The sequence below is a fragment of the Prionailurus bengalensis genome, chromosome C2, assembly GCF_016509475.1.
Source record: "Prionailurus bengalensis isolate Pbe53 chromosome C2, Fcat_Pben_1.1_paternal_pri, whole genome shotgun sequence".
NCBI lineage: Eukaryota > Metazoa > Chordata > Mammalia > Carnivora > Felidae > Prionailurus > Prionailurus bengalensis.
In genome coordinates, this window is record NC_057350.1 from 59,117,022 (window position 1) to 59,130,772 (window position 13,751).

Here is a 13,751-nt window from a genome sequence, read left to right on the forward strand (position 1 = left end):
ATCACAATTCCAGATTTCAAGCTCTTTTACAAAGCTGTAATCATCAAGACAGTATGATACTGGCACAAAAACAGACACTCAGATCAATGCAACAGAACTGAGAATGCAGAGATAGACCCACAATTATACAGCCAACTAATCTTTGACAAAGCAGGATACAGTATCCAATGGAAAAAAGATAGTCTCTTTAGCAAATTGCATTGGGAAAACTGGACAGTGACATGCAGAAGAATGAACTGGGACCACTTTCATACACCATACACAAAAATAAATTCAAAATAGATGAAAGACCTAAATGTGAGACAAAACACAATCAAAATCCTACAGAAGAAAACAGGCAGCAACCTCTTTGACCTTAGCTGCAGCAACTTTTTACTAGACATGACTCTGGAGGCAAAGGAAATAAAAGCAAAAATAAACTATTGGGACCTCATCAAGATAAAAAGCTTCTGCACAGTGAAGGAAACAGTCAGCAAAACTAAAAGGCAACCAGCAGAATGGGAGAAGATATTTTCAAATGACATATCAGATAAAGGGTTAGTACCCAAAATCTATAAAGAACTTATCAAGCTCAACACCCAAAAATAAAAATCAAGTGAAATGTGTAGAAGACATGAATAGACATTTTTCAAAAGAAGACATCCAAATGGCTAACATACAGATGAAAACATGTTCAACATCACTCATCATCAGGGAAATACAAATCAAAACCACAAGATACCACCTCACACCATTCTGAATGGATAAAATTAACAACACAGGAAACAAAGATGTTGGCAAGGATGTGGAGAAAGAGGAACACTTTTGCGCTGTTGGTGGTAATGCAAACTGGTGCAGCCACTCTGGAAAACAGTATGAAGTTTCCTCAAAAAGTTAAAAATAGAGCTACCCTACAACCCAGCAATCGCACTACTAGGTATTTATCCAAGGGATACAGGTATGCTATTTCGAAAAGACACATGCACCCCCGTGTTTATAGCAGCACTATCAACCATAGCCAAAGTATGGAAAGAGCCCAAATGTCCATTGATGGGTGAATGGATAAAGAAGATGTGGTATATATGTGCAATGGAATATTACTTGGCAATCAAAGGGAATGAAATCTTGCCATTTGCAACTATGTGGATGGAACCAGAGGGTGTTATGCTAAGTGAAATAAGTCAGTCAGAGAAAGACAAATATCATATGACTTCACTCATATGTGGAATTTAAGAAACAAATGAGATGAACATGGGGGAAGGGAAGGAAAACTAAGGTGAAAACAGAGAGGGAGGCAAACCATAAGAGACTCTTAAATACCGAGAAGCTGAGGTTTGCTAGATGGGAGGTTGGCAGGGGGATGAGCTAACTGGGAGATGGGCATTGAGGGCACGTGTTGGGATGAGCACTGTGTGTTATATATAAAGGATGTATCACTGGATTCTACTCTTGAACCCAGTACTACACTGTGGGGAATAAGTTTAGGAATTCCCTGGGCCTACACTTAACAAGGCATAAAGAATTACAAAGCCACAGGATGCTCACACCCAAGTTTGGGTAAACAAGATTAGGTAAATAGGTATAGAAAGGGTGGGGCAAAGCCCCCAATATACCCAATATAGAACAAAGGTATATGAGGTAAACAAGATTAGGTATTCAGGGTGGAAATTGCCCCCCAATTTAATATTATAGCAGAAAGCTGCTTTCACCGGAAGGAAGGACCATATTACATAAGCAGGTAAGTAGGGCTATAGGCCGCTGCAGGGTGAAGTTGCCCAGAGAGGAGCTAATTAACAAAAGAAAGGTGCCTTGTTGACTTTGAGGTCACATGCTCTATCTGTCTTATCCCCTAGTCTGGCTAAGATAAACAGACATGGCACCTCACATCTGTTAACAACCATCTGCCCTGCACCAGGATTTTGTTTTATATTGACCCAAACCCCTAACACCGAATATCTTCAAACCCCCCTTTTCCTCACATCCATGAGTTAACGTTCACAGATTCATTGTCTCTTTGTGTATGTCCATCACCATGTTTGTAAGCCTTCTGATCCTAATAAAAACGGAGCAAGGACCTTTAACCAGGGCTCTTGGCTTCTTCCGGACATTAGCAATCTCTCGCATTTTATTCCTGTGTCCCACTTTCTTGCTAAACAAGAAAGAACTCTAGATCCAGAGTCTCCACTACACTGTATATTAACTAACTTGAGTTTAAATAAATAACATTTAGGGGCGCCTGGGTAGCCCAGTCGGTTAAGAGTCCAATTTCGGCTCAGGTCATTATCTCACGGTTCCTGGGCTAGAGCCTCGCATCGGGCTCTGTGCTGACAGCTCAGAGCCTGGAGCTTGCTTCAGATTCTGTGTCTCCCTCTCTCTCTGCCCCTCCCCCACTCACAATCTGTCTCCCTCAGTCTCAAAAATAAATAAACATTAAAAAAATAACTTTTAAAAATAGAATATTCTGATCTCTTTTGTTGTTCTAGCAAGACAGAAATTAATAGACCATATAATATTCCATTATAGCCTTCTTTTATCTCATTTGGGAGTGAAAGCCAGGTTTCTCTTGCTTTTATATATTTATATAGCAACAAGTACATAAGAAAAATGTTGAAACCAAAAGGATTTAAAACAGGGAAGTTGTTACATGTTCTATCTCATTGTTACTTCATGGAAGAGGACCCATAAGGGCCATGATGTGTCTTGAAATGTGTGTTGTTTTGAAGAAATAGATAATAGCTACAGGTCTGCTAATCTCATCTGCTTCCCATGCTAAGGAAAGTTTTAGGTGGGCATCTTAAAGTTCATGCAGGGAATTCTTCCAATTCTATCTTGTAATAGAATTGCCCTTTTCTTATTTTTATGTTATGTTCATTATACGCCCTTTTCTGATTTTTATTATATCCCCTTTTATGATTCTAAAAACAATATTTGGGGGGGGGGAACTAAATAAATGAATACATGCTTATCATGAATGCTTTTGAAATAAATATGGAAACAAACATTTCAGAAATCAGCAAAAAATCAACCACAGTCATGCGATCTAGTGATTCTTGTATGTTTTATTTACACAGTTGGGTTCATTCTTATTTATTACGCTGTTTTCCACTTGGTATTGTATCACTAGCATCAAAGAGCCTTGTAAACATCATTCTCAAAGGTTATATCGTATTAGCACCAATGTAAAAGTGCTGGCTGTAGTCAGACTGCCCGCAAGCAAAGGCCTGATGGGCTGCAGCTGGCAGGGTGAAAGACGCGGCAGCTTACTTCAACGCTGTTGGCCTCAGTTTTCCAATCCGTATAGGTCCCTAGTCTGTGTAACTACTCTCCGTATTTATTATTTTTATGTGACATCACCTGCAGAGTTATAATGATACCGGGGCTTGGATACTCTCCTCAGAGATTTCTATTTAAGTCAGTCTAAATTGCAGCCTGGGTTCTTCCATTTTAATGTGTGGTGAAGGTTAACAACCACTGTGATTCACCCAATTCAAAGGCAACATTTCTCAACTTTTTTTCTCAAAGCCAGTTTCTTTTTAATATTCTTTCATTTAAAGTTCTTTTTCCTTTTCATTTTTTATTATCAAAGTGTGTGCATATTATATATATATATATATATATATATATATATATATATAAATTTACATCAAGTTAGTTAGCATATAGTGCAATAATGATTTCAGGTGCAGAATCCAGTGATTCATCCCCTACGTATAACACACAGTGTTCATCCCAACAAGTATCTTCCTTCATGCCCCTTGCCCATTTAGCCATCCCCCCCCACCCAGAACCTCTCCAGCAACCCTCAGTTTGTTCTCTATATTTAAAAGTCTCTTATGTTTTGTCCCCTTCCTTTTTTTATATTATTTTTGCTTCTCTTCTTTTATGTCCATTTGTTTTGTATCTTTTTTTTTTTTTTTTTAAATTTTTTTTTCTCAACGTTTTTATTTATTTTGGGGACAGAGAGAGACAGAGCATGAACGAGGAGGGGCAGAGAGAGAGGGAGACACAGAATCGGAAACAGGCTCCAGGCTCCGAGCCATCAGCCCAGAGCCTGATGCGGGGCTCGAACTCCCGGACCGCGAGATCGTGACCTGGCTGAAGTCGGACGCTTAACCGACTGCGCCACCCAGGCGCCCCAATTTGTTTTGTATCTTAAATTTTACATGAGTGAAGTCATATGATATTTGTCTTTCTCTGACTAATTTTTCTTAGAATAACAGCCTCCAGTTCCATCCATGTTGTTGCAAATGGCAAGATTTATTCTTTTTGATTGCCAAGTGGCACTCCATTGTGTATATACCACATCTTCTTTATCTATTCATCTGTCGATGGACATTTGGGCTCTGTCTGTAATTTGGCTATTGTTGATAGTGCTGCTATAAACATTGGTGTATGTGTCTCTTTGAATCAGCATTTTGGTATCCTTTGGATAAATATCTGGTAGTATAATTGCTGGGTCATAGGGTAGTTCTACTTTTAACCTTTTGAGGAATCTCCATACTGTTTTCCAGAGTAGCTGCACTAGTTTGCATTCTCACCAGCAGTGCAAGACTCTTCCCCTTTCTCTGCATCCTCACCAACATCTGTTTTTGCCTGAGTTGTTAATGTTAGCCATTCTGACTTGGGTGAGGTGGTTTCTCATGGTTTGGATTTGTATTTCCCTGATGATGAGTGATGTTGAGCATTTTTTTACGAGTCTGTTAGCCATCTGGATATCTTCTTTGGAAAAGTGTCTATTCATGTCTTTTGCCCATTGCTTCTCTGGATTATTTGTTTTTTGAGTGTTGAGTTTGATAAGGTCTTTATAGATTTTGGATATTAACCCTTTATCTGATATGTCATTTGCAAATATCTTCTCCCATTCTGATGGTTGCCTTTAGTTTGGCTGACTGTTTCCTTCACTGTGCAGAAGCTTTTTATCTTGATGAGGTCCCAATAGTTCATTTTTGCTTTTATTTCCCTTGCCTTTGGAGACATGTTGAGTAAGAAGTTGCTGTGGCCAAGGTTGAAGAGGTTTTTCCCTGCTTTCTCCTCTAGGATTTTGATGGCTTCCTGACTCACATGTAGGTCTTTCATCCATTTTCAATTTATTTTTGTGTATGGTGTAAGAAAGTGGTCCAAGTTCATTCTTCTGCATGTCCAGTTTTCCCAGCACCACTTGCTGAAGAGACTGTCTTTATTCCATTGGATATTCTTTCCTGCTTTGTCAAAGATTGGTTGGCCATACGTTTGTGGGTCCATTTCTGGGTTCTCTATTCTGTTCCATTGGTCTGAGTGTCTGTTTTTGTGCCGGTACCATACTGTCTTCATGATTACAGCTTTGTAATATAGCTTGAAGTCCGGGATTGTGATGCCTTTAGCTTTGGTTTTCTGTTTCAGGATTGCTTTGGCTATTTGAGGTCTTTTCTGGTTCCATTCTTTTTGAGAATTTTTGCATCCACGTTTATCAGGAAAACTGGTCTGTAGTTCTCCTTTTTAGTGGGGTCTTTGTCTGGTTTTGGAATCAAGGTAATGCTAACCTTGTAGAATGAGTTTAGATGTTTTCCTTCCACTTCTATTTTTTGGAACAGCTTCAAAAGAATAGGTGTTAAGTCTTCTTTAAATGTTTCATAGAATTCCCCTGGAAAGTCATCTGGCCCCAGACTTTTGTTTCTTGGGAGACTTTTGATTACTGATCCAATTTCTTTACTGGTTATGGGCCTGTTCAAATTTTCTGTTTCAGTTTTGGTAGTTTATATGTTTCTAGGAATTTGTCCATTTCCTCCAGATTGCCCTTTTTATTAGCATGTAATTGCTCATAATATTCTCTTATTATTGTTTGTGTTTCTTCAGGGTTGATTGTGATCTCTGCTTTTTCGTTCTTGATTCTAATTATTTGGGTCCTTTTCCTTTTTCTTTTTGATCAGACCGGCTAGGGGATTATCAATTTTATTAATTCTTTCAAAGAACCAGCTCTTAGTTTCATTGATCTGTTTTACTGTTTTTTTCATTTCAATAGCATTGATTTCTGCTCTAATCTTTATTATTTCCTGTCTTCTGTTGGTTTTGCATTTTATTTTCCTTTCTTTTTCAGCCTGTAAGGTTTAAGATTAGGTTGTGTATCTGAGACCTCTCTTCCTTCTGTAGGAAGGCTTGGATTGTTATATACTTCCCTCTTATGACCCCCTTTTCCCAGAGTTTTTGGGCTGTGGTGTTATCATTTTCATTGGCTTCCACGTACTTCTTAATTTCCTCTTTAACTTCTTGGTTAACCCATTGATTCTTTAGTAGGATGTTCTTTAGTTTCCAAGTATTTGTTGTCTTTCCAATTTTTTTCCTTATGATTGATTTAGAATTTCATAGTGTTGTGGTATGAAAATATGCATGGTATGATCTTGATTTTTTTGTACTTGTTGAGGGCTGATTTGTGACCCAGTATGTGAGCTATTCTAGAGAAAATTCTATGTGCACTGGAGAAGAATGTATATTCCACTGCTTTAGGATGAAATGTTCTGAATATATCTGTTAATTCCATCTGGTCCAGTGAGTCATTCAAAGCCATTGTTTCCTTGTTGATTTTCTGTTTAGATCATCTGTCCATTGATATAAGTGGGGTGTTGAAATCACCTACTATTATGATATTATTATTAATGAGTTTATGTTTGTGATTATTGATTTATATACTTGGGTTCCCCATGTTGGGGGCATAAGTGTTTAAAATTGTTAGATCTTTGTGGATAGGCTCCTTAATTATGCTATAATGCCCTTCATTATCTCTTGTTATAGTCCTTATTTTAAAATATAGATTGTCTGATATAGTATGGCTACTCAGGCTTTCTTTTGGCAACCATTAACATGACAGATGGTTCTCCATCCCCTAACTTTCAATCTGAAGGTGTCTTTCAGTCTAAAATGGGTCTCCTGTAAATAGCATATAGATGGATCTTGTTTTCTTATCCATTCTGTTACTCTGTGTCTTTTGATTGGAGAATTTAGTCCATTGATATTTAGACAGAGTACTGAAAGATATGAACTTATTACCATTATGTTTCTGTATCCAAAAATAAGAAAAAAAATGAATAGTTGGACCAGCGAACAGAATGAGTTCCAGATGAAATTACATCCAGTTTCCCCTAGAAGTCAAACTATGAAGCACTTTATAATCCATACACTAACCAGGGGGAGAGACTTGTGGTCACCCTCTGGGGCTGGGTCGGCTCAGTTGGATGGGGCTTGGTGTAACAGCTCCATTCTTCACTAGGTGGTGCTGCTTAGCTTATTGGGGTGGATCAGTATGGCATGTGTACATGTATATGTGTATGTGCAGGACAGGTGAAAATGGCATCACCCAGCTGCCCAGTCTGCAGCATCAGAACTCTGTGCTTTTGCCAACCAGCAATCAAGCATCTCTCCTTTGTCCCCAGCTTCTGTCCAGTCCCTGCTTCTACACTGTTCATGACCAAGACATCAGCCTTCCAAGTGGCACCTCCCTCCCAAATTTTATCTCACTTTATGTTATATCTCACATATGACAGCCTGGTGGCTTGAACCCACTCTGACCTCCAGGGGAGGGTCTCACCGAGCAATGGCTGGATGCTGGCCTGCCCCCCAAATGCTCATGCAACTTCACTGCTGCAGAGACTCAGAGACTGTGGCCGGGTTCCAGCCTGCCCCAGAAAAAATTTTCATGATTGTATAGCAGTAACAGTTCTAGGACTATGGTAAATCATAACACACATCTGGTGCCAGGCTTCACTGCACTCTAGTGTCCTTGTTCCAACACTGCAAATGTGGCTGTAATCCAGGTTCTGCTGGGATCTTCTTTGCCTGTGGGGAGGCTGCACGGCTTCTACCAAATGTCCTCCTGGCAGGGGAACTCTCTCTCCCTGTGTGGCTCTTGGACCCCTTGGACCTTGCTGTCTGCTTTTGGGGATTCACCTTTCCCATCACAGCACCACTACATATTGAACTACAGAGTTTCTGACTCTGTGCTCCCCTGTTTCTAGCGTCCTAATGGTATTGAAACCCTCTCCCTTCTCCTTTCTCCCTTTCTTGTTCAGTTTCTTGTGGGTGTTTCCACCCTTTGTCTTTCTCTGCAGATGCTTTTGGGATAGTGCTTTTCCTGTATTCTCCCCGCTGTATCTGTCTTCTCTCTGCAAAAAAAACACAACTCCATACCCTCCATGGCTTCTCTCTCCTACAGTTCACCTCTCTGCACCACGTACCAGCCAAGTTCTGTGACTCAAGTTATGCAGATTGTTGTGTTAGTCCTCAGATCAATTTTCTAGGTGTGAAAAATGGCTTGGTGCTGATCTAGCTGAATTTCAGGGATGAAAAAAGCAGAGAATTTCCATGCTATCCCACCATCTAGGCCTCCTCTCTCTTCTCTTTTTAATATTCTTGAGTCGGGTTTTGTGAGAAAGAATATCAATGCCCTTCAGGCAAAGACCACCAGAAACACATGTGGGATTGACAAATTGGGTTCATTATTGACAAATTGGGATAACATTCAGCCTGGGGAAATGTGGGGTGTTTCAATAAAAGGATGTTAAAATTACTGTGGATCTAGGCTGTGGTTGAGTAATTCTGGAGGCAAGTGAGAGTTTACTATGGATTGGGTGTTATATAGATTTGGGGTTGATTGGGTCAGAAAGCAAGGATAATTCCGTGACTGGGTATCTTAACAAATCTCTATGGGGAGGGCAGAATAGCATGAGGATAAAGCTGTCACAAGAAGCAGCACTCATTTTAGCCAAGGGAGGGGATGTTTGGTATTCTGTGGGTTGCCCAGTGACTTTTTGTTTCACTTTATTATGGTTTCGAATGACCTCATATCATGTTAATGTTCTGTGAGATTGTTTGTGTCCAACAGGCAAATAATATGGACTGGGTAAAAGCAACAGGGCAGCTTGTAGTAACACTGAGTGACACTTAGCTTTGAAATCAGACTAGTTCCCTGATGTCAGGGACTTCTTTTTTGTTTATTTGTCTATTTTTTGCTTTTCTTCAAAGAATTTCTAAATTCCCTAACATTACATTAACATGTCAAGAGCTGAAGTTTAGACCAGGGGATATTGATAACCATATAAGTGCTAGAGCAGAGCAAGGTTAGCCGTTCCTCTAAGACAAAGATTCTTAACCTTGGCTCCACATTGGAATCACTTAGAGAGTTTTATAAATACAGATGCAGGGGTCCCCGGCTGGCTCAGTTGGTAAGGCATGAGACTTTCGATCTCAGGGTTATAAATTTGAGTCCCACATTGGGTGTAGAGATTACTTAAGAATAAATTCTCTAAAAAAAAATACAGATGCATGGGTGGCACCCCCAGAGGTTAATCTAATCGGTATGAGGTCTTGCCTAGGTATTAGCAACTTTAAAATCTTTCCAGTGATTCTGACGAGTGGCCATTATTCAGAAGCACTGTCCTAGGAGAAGTCCGTGCCATTAGGGAACAACACTGTGATAGATGGATCATATTTGCTCTTAGTTAACATCAAACTGTTTAGGAAATGTTATCAATGTCACCCACTAACTTGCCCACTGTTACTCCAGAACCAAACATCTTGGAGCAAACAAACTTCACCAAAAAAGGAAAAGTATTTTTCGCAACATAAACATTCTTACATGCGTGCAGAATTTAAAACAGTTAAGAAGTCTATTTTTCAAACTAAAAGTAGGGATACATGTTCCCATAAGCATTTTTCTCATTTTAAAAATTGTTTCTTTGAAAACTTTAGTAAGCGCTTACACATTTAACCTTAATCAATTCCTTTCAGGAAAGAATAAAATAACTCCAAATCTTAATTATCCTTGAAATTCAGGGATCGAGTTCAACATAATTTCACTATCTGGCTGTAAATATGTGGCGAATACTCAGTTGGGCTTTTTCAACCTATACTCCAAATTTTCCTAACAAACCTCTCACCGAAGGGGAGATCTCATTTTATGTTAACATGTAAATGTTAATATGCCTGTAGTTTTTAATATTTTAAAAGACACCGGTAAAGAAGTAGCAGTGAGACTAGACAGATTTTGCATGTAATTAAAACTCTTCTTCAGCTTAATGAAACCGACTTTTGACAGCTTTGGAGAAGTTTATGAGTCCGTGTCTCATCACGGAAGAAATACTGGTTTGTCTTGAAATTACCAGCTAGGTCTCCTACATTAATTTTTCAACGGATTCGACAAAAACCTTTGTGTGTGGAGGTCATTAACGAAGGCTCTCTCAAAACTGGCCTGTAGCTTTGTCCTCAACAGTCAGCCTTAAGAAATTCCCTTTGTCTTGGAAAAGTGTAAGTCAGACTCCACCCCCCCCCCCCCCCCAAATGGGAAGTCTTTCTTCCTTCTTAGTCGCCCTTTCCAGGACTCGGTTGACAAGAGCATCCTGAAGAGGGCGCTGTGGCATCCCAGTTATCTTCACACCTGCCAAGCTCCGGCCCCATGGTTCACGACAGAGGTGATGCACCGCTGGGGTTGGCTCCAGTAAACTGTCCTGCCACACCACACAGCAGCCCTCTTACTCACGGACTCTGGGGGGGGGGGTGGCGTTCTGTCGCCCTCCTAATGCCTCCCCACTCCCAGGGAGTCCTTCCTCCCTCTCAGCTCAGCTCCACGCACCCGAGGAGAGCGACTGCGAACGGCATCAGGGTGCTTTCCGCTCAGTGCCCCAGCAAGGCAAAGGGAACGAGCACAAGCCAGGTAAATAGTCTGGAGGGATGATACGGGAGGAGTGATGGGCAATGGAGGATGATATGGGCAGGGGCCAAGGGGCAACCATTCCAACTGAGAAGCTTGTTGGCCTTGATTTTGCTGCCGCGGGAAAACGGGAAAGGTGGAAACTTGAGGAGGGAATGGCTGGCTGAAACCGGTAGCTGGAATACCGCGGGAGCATTGGCTCCTCCCCTAAGGTAAGGCTGAGGCGGGAAACGCCAGAGGGAAAGGGCAGCTTCCTGAAAGGGAAATTAGGGGAAGCTCACCGTGTCGAGCCTCAGGAAGAGTATCCCGGAGGGATAAATGAGAAGTGGATATAAGCTATATTCCGTTCACTCCAGAACAGCCAAAATCAACCGCAACCTTGATGGCAGTTAACTTGTTCCAAGCCCCACCCCTGGTCTGCACCCATTGGCTTCAAGGTCATAGCTCCTGACCTGATTGGCTGATGACCCGCACTAGCTGATGCTCCTCGGCACCATTTCCCCTGCACTACCAAGACGAACTTTGAAGTTTTAAGGCCAAGTTTATTTTAAAATAATAATAAATAGATAAATAAAAGTGAAAAGGAACCCCAAGGATTTTATTGCTATATTAATGTAATGTTTTGGAACAATGGATTTCTGGCAAAGAGCCGATGGACACTGCTTTCCTAGAATTCTGGAAGAAGTGGGTTTCTTGGATAAAACAGGGTGGTAGAGATTTTGAAGTAAGAGGAGGCAGATTGCTAGATTAGAGAGGGAGATACAGAATCTGAAGCAGGCTCCAGGCTCTGAACTGTCAGCATAGAGACCAATGGGGGGGGGGGGGGGGGGGGGGGGGGGGGGGGGGGGGGGGGGAGGGGCTCGAACTCACAAGCCCTGAGATCATGACCTGGGCCAAAGTCAGGTGTACTTAACCGACCGAACTACCCAGGTGCCGGCATTCCTACACTGTGAAGTCCCACTACCCCCCTCTCCTTAGTTCAAGATGACAGGATATCTCATTTTGCCTGTCTTTGAATGTCTATGTCTGCATGGATTCCTTATACATATGAAATTAGGTTTGATTTTCTCCTTAATCTGTCTCAGATTAAAAGTCAATTAAGATTGATTTTTTTCCAGCTAGAAGGGCCTTGGAGGGCAGAGAGAATTCTTCTTCCTTGACAGTATTAAAACCTGTTTACTTCTAATTCTTGATGAATTGTTTGTTTAACACATGTCCCTTCAGAGTTATTTTGGTGCATTAGTAAACGCTACAAGAGTGGCCTAGCCTGTGTACTATAATCATTCAGTAGAAGCAAAGTCATGATCACTTTTGACTGAGATAGTCAGTGAAGGTTCTCCAAAGGAGACAGAATTTGAGCCTTATTAAGACAGGCAGGAACTGGTTGAATGGATGAGTTTAGTGGAGAAATGTGGGTCTCTGGCAAAATAAAAATCACCTTACCTGCATTATTTGTATATACATGGGAGCCTTCAAGAATACAGAGATAAGTGATCTAGACAGTTATCAATAGTGTAGAATGTGATGTGGGGCCACTAATGAGTGGTCAAGAAAGAATTCTTGACACTTTTTGGTGCAAAAGCTGCTTTTATGATAGCCTGGGGACAGGACCCGTAGGCAGAAAGAGCTGCACTGAGGTTGGAGGAGTGACTGATTATGTACTTTTCTAGTTAGTGGGGGTTAGAGATGGCACAAGTCTCTAAGGAATTTGTGCACGTTAAAAGCAAGGTCTCCATGAGCTTGGAGGGCTAGCTATAGTTAAGATAAGGTTGCTTTTATTGTTGTCTAGTAAAACATTAGTCATGAGACTCATCAAATGTGTATTAGTGGGTCATATGTTTGAAAGTTGATTGCTAATATATATCTTGGGGGGCAGTGTTTATGGTTCTTAGAGGGAAGTAACACTAACAAGAGCAAAGCTGTAGCTTTAAAGAAGTCCTTGAGAGACCTGTAGGAGTATTGTAATCTGTATGCCTCAGGCTCGGGACTCCTGCCTGGAGACCTGGAGCTGCAGCAAAGCCCAACCTTTGTTCTTTTTCTCCTGTCAGTATGTATAACATAAAAGCAGTTATGTTAATCATTGTTGAAGGAGGTCATTGAGAGGATATGGCCACTGGTTAACCCTTAAGCTGGACCCAGGCTCCTCACTCCCTCCCCTGTCCTTGGAATATACATTCTGCCCGCTGTTCCCACAGTTGGAGCCATTTGTAAGGATGCAGCCTGAAGAGAGTAATGTGTGTTAAGACTACCTGAACAGTATGTGTGACAGAACCCAGATGAGCCCTCTGTGTAAACTTTTAGGACTCTGGCAGGTGGGTACAGAGATCTATGTATCTTGCAACTGCCTAAGAAAGCCTTGTAAGTAAGTTGTCTGCTTATTAAACCTGCTGCCTACGAATCTGGACTGGCTGCCTCTATTTTCAATCTCTCCTTGCTCTCCAAATACAGGGGCCCGTTTCAGAGTTCACTCTGGAAGCTCCCCAGTTTGCAGACCAGCAATTATTCATGCAAGGAAATAATGAACTTTTTTTTGTTTTGTTTTGTTGTTTAGAATTAGAGATTGGCACAAACAAGGTAATGTCTTAGCAGATTTTGATAGATAAACTAAGGTTACATATACATGGACTTTTGTGAAATACTATGATGTGTTTGGGACACTCGCCATAGTTTACTGTAGTGGGCAGTGGAATAATATCATTGGTCTTGATAGACAGGTAGAAGATTGTCTTTTTCTTGAGGAAGCTAAATAGTAAATACAATGGGGATAAGGATAGACCAGGAAGCTGAGGAATGTAGTTAAAAAAAGAAATCTCAAGAGATCAATGATTCTGGATTCCACGGATGTTCAATGGATGGCCATTAGAATGTATTAAAAAGTGAAATGGAAGAAAATCTTTAAAATATTTTTTTTGGTTAAGTTTTAGCAGGTACACATACACACACATGAACATATATTAGTTTCACAACTTTTAATTTTCACATATATATCAACCCGTGAAACTACAGCCCATAGAAAGATGCAGAGTATTTTCAACAACCTAGAATATTTCCTGTACTTCTTCCCAGTCAGTATCCCTTTCCCAGAATTACCTTTATT

General features: G+C 40.8%; 1 protein-coding gene across 1 annotated transcript in view; it reads right to left on the reverse strand.

The window, feature by feature from the left end:
- The window catches only part of SLC9C1 (solute carrier family 9 member C1), a 109,015-nt gene extending 97,960 nt beyond the window's left edge, over positions 1-11,055 (reverse strand). Inside the window, exon 1 of the mRNA XM_043594166.1 lies at positions 10,936-11,055. The gene's annotated coding sequence lies outside the window, so the exon portion shown is untranslated. The remainder of the gene's footprint in view (positions 1-10,935) is intronic.
- Between the last annotated feature and the right edge of the window lie 2,696 nt (positions 11,056-13,751).